This window comes from Pipistrellus kuhlii, unplaced genomic scaffold, assembly GCF_014108245.1.
Source record: "Pipistrellus kuhlii isolate mPipKuh1 unplaced genomic scaffold, mPipKuh1.p scaffold_m20_p_55, whole genome shotgun sequence".
Classification (NCBI taxonomy): domain Eukaryota; kingdom Metazoa; phylum Chordata; class Mammalia; order Chiroptera; family Vespertilionidae; genus Pipistrellus; species Pipistrellus kuhlii.
In genome coordinates this window covers 478,989-482,584 of record NW_023425557.1, presented here as the reverse complement: position 1 = coordinate 482,584, position 3,596 = coordinate 478,989, and the positions used below count along the sequence as shown (strand labels likewise).

At 43.3% G+C, this 3,596-nt stretch overlaps 1 pseudogene; it reads right to left on the bottom strand.

Moving 5' to 3' along the window:
* Window positions 1-1,428: 1,428 nt before the first annotated feature.
* Window positions 1,429-1,561, bottom strand: LOC118706845 (annotated as a pseudogene).
* Window positions 1,562-3,596: the final 2,035 nt, after the last annotated feature.

The following is a 3,596-nucleotide window of genomic DNA, read 5'->3' as shown; positions in this document are numbered from 1 at the left end:
ACATCCCCAGTAGGGGGTGTGCAAGAGGCAGCTGATCGATGACTCTCCCATTGATGTTTCTAACTCTCTATCTCTCTCCCTTCCTCTCTGTACAAAGTCAATAAAATATATATATATTTTTAAAAAGATAAATACTGTACGACTTAATGACTATGAGGTATCTAGAATAGTGAAACTCATGGAAGCAGAAGTAGAATGGTGGTTTCCAGGGCTGGGTGGAGGGCGGAATGGGGAGATGTTTAGTGGGTAAAGAGTTTCAGTTTTGCAAGATGAAAACGATCTAGAGATTGGTGTCACACCATCTTAAGTATATTTAAGACTGTCCTAGCTGGTTTGGCTCAATGAATACTGCATCAGCCTGCGGTCTGAAGGGTCCCTGGTTCAATTCTGGCCAAGGGCACATGCCTGGGTTATGGGCTCGATCCCCAGTAGAGAGCCATGCAGGAGGCAGCCCATCAATGATTCCCTCTCATCATTTCAAAAAAAAATTTTTTTTTATTATCCCTCTCATCATTGATGTTCTATCTCTCTCCATCTCCCTTCTGCTCTGAAATCAACAAAAAAATGTATTAATAAATAAATAAATATACTTAACACTACTGAACTGTACATTTAGAAATTGGTAAAATGGTACATTTTATAGTATGTGTATTTTACGATGTTTTATTTATTTATGTGTTTATTTAAATGGCTGGAAGTGGGACAGCGAGAGGCTGAAGAGCTAGGCGCGTTCCGGTGTCCTCTCACCATGCAGCCTCAGGGGAGCGGGACTGCTTATCTGCTGGCAGGCCTCAACTTCACGTGTTCCCATTGAACAGAATGAAAACAGCCTCCCCGCGTCGGTCTGCGGACTGAAAGGTCCCAGGTTCGATTCCGGTCAGGGGCATGTACATTGGTTGCGGGCACATCCCCGGTGGGGGGTGTGCAGGAGGCAGCTGGTCGGTGTTTCTCTCATCGACGTTTCTAGCTCTCTATCTCTCTCCCTTCCTCTCTGTAAAAAATCAATAAAAATATATTAAAAAAAAAAAAAAGAGAAACATCAATGATGAAAGAGAATCATTGATCGGCTGCTGCCTCTGGCATACAGGCATGTGCCCTTGGCAGAAATCAAACCCGGAACCCTTTAGTCTGCAGGCTGATGCTCTACCACTGAGCCAAATTGGCTAAGGCAAGTATGAAACTTTTTTTTTGTAAATATATTTTTATTGATTTTTTACAGAGAAGAAGGGAGAGGGATAGAGAGTTAGAAACATCGATGGGAGAGAAACATCGATCAGCCGCCTCCTGCACACCCCCTACTGGGGATGTGCCCGCAACCAAGGTACATGCCCTTGACCAGAATCGAACCTGGGACCTTTCAGTCCGCAGGCTGACGCTCTATCCACTGAGCCAAACCGGTCTCAGCAAGCATGAAACTTTTAAATGGGTAAGGTTTACATTCATTTTTTAAAAGAATATCTGCCCTTTTAAGATTGTAACTTAATATAGTGTCCTCAGATAGAGGGCGTATCAGATATTAAACTGATAAGAACAGATACTACACTTGAGGCAGAGAAGCAATTGCCACATTCTTCTGGTCAGTCACCAAAGCCAGTCAATTTTGAAGGAAATGAACTTAGAGCCACCCATCCCCTCTATGGGAGAAGTTTCAAAGGAATGTTACAAGAGTATGTAGGATGGGAGATATTGTCTTAGCCATTTTAAAAAATATATATTTTATTGATCTTTTACAGAGAGGAAGAGAGAGGGATAGAGAGTTAGAAACATCCATGAGAAACATCAATCAGCTGCCTCTTGCACACCCCCTACTGGGGATGGATGTGCCCGCAACCAAGGTACATGCCCTTGACAGGAATTGAACCTGGGACCTTTCAGTCTGCAGGCTGATGCTCTATCCACTGAGCCAAACTGGTTTTGGCATGTCTTAGCCATTTTTTTGTTATTGTTGTTAATCCTCACCTGAGTATATTTTCCCGTTGATTTTTAGAGTGGAAGGAAGGGAGAGAAGCAGAGGGAGAGAAACATCGATGTGATGTGAGAGAGACACATTCATAGGTTGCCTCTGCATGTGCTCTGACCAGGGCCGGCGATGGAGCCTGCAACCTAGGTACGTGCTCTTAACTGGAATCGAACGTGGGACCCTTCATTCTGAGTCAAACCAGCTAGGGCTGTCATATCCATTTTTGAAAAATGCAGTCATCCACAACGATGATCAAGAGAACTTAGTGAGACCCTGACCGGTTTGGCTCAGTGGAGAGAGCATCGGCTAGCAAACTGAAGGGTCCCGGGTTTGATTCTGGTCAAGGGCATGTACCTTGGTTGCAGGCACATCCCCATTAAGGGGCATGCAGGGGGCAGCTGGTCGATGTTTCTCTCTCATCGATGTTTCTAACTCTCTATCCCTCTCCCTTCCTCTCTGTAAAAAAATCAATAAAATATATTTAAAGAGAGAGAGAGAGAGAGTGCGAGAGCACTTAGTGAGTCCTGGCAGGTGTGGTTCAGTTGGTTGGGCATTGTCCCATGCACAGGAGAGGTTGCTGGTTGATTCCCTGCTGTGGACTTGATCCCCAGTAGGGGGCGTGCAGGAAGTAGCTAATCCATGTTTCCCTCTCACATTGATGTTTCTTTTTTTCTTTTTCTTTCTTTTTTTACAAAATATATTTTATTGCTTTTGTACAGAGAGGAAGGGAGAGAGAGAGTGAGAAACATCGATGAGAGAGAGTCATCGATCAGCTGCCTCTTGCACACCCCCCACCGGGGATGTGCCCGCAACCAAGGTACATGCCCTTGACCGGAATTGAACCCGGGACTCTTCAGTCCCCAAGCCCATGCTCTATTCCATTGAGCTAAACCGGTTTTGGTGATGTTTCTTCTCTCTCTCTAAAAATCAATTTAAAAGCCTTTTAAAACCAAAAAATAAAAATAAAAAAATGTAGTAATAAATATATAACATAAATGGGGACATGCATAATACTTTCAACAATAAAGGTTTATGAAAAACAAAAAAATTAAAAATAGATATAACAGCCGAAACCAGTTTGGCTCAGTGGATAGAGTGTCGGTCTGTGGACTGAAGGGTCCCAGGTTCGATTCCGGTCAAGGGCATGTACCTTGGTTGCGGGCACATCCCCAGTAGGGGGTGTGCAGGAGGCAGCTGGTGGATGTTTCTCATTGATGTTTCTAGCTCTCTATCCTTCTCCCTTCCTCTCTGTGAAAAATCAATAAAAAATATATTAAAAAATAGATATAACATAAAATCCACTATTTTAACCATTTTCAAGTGTACAGTTCAGTGGTATTGATACATTCACAATATTTTATTTTTATAAAATATGTTTTATTGATTTTTTACAGAGAGGAGGAGAGAGGGACAGAGAGTTAGAAACATCTAAGAGAGAATCATCAATCAGCTGCCTCGTACACACCCTCCACTGGGGATGTGCCTACAACCAAGGCACATTTCCTTGACCGTAATCGAAACTGGGACCTTTCAGTCCGCAGGCTGACGCTCTATCCACTGAGCCAAACCGGTTTCGGCACATTCGCTATATTATGCAACCGTCATCACTACCTATTTCTTTTCTTGTCACCTATTT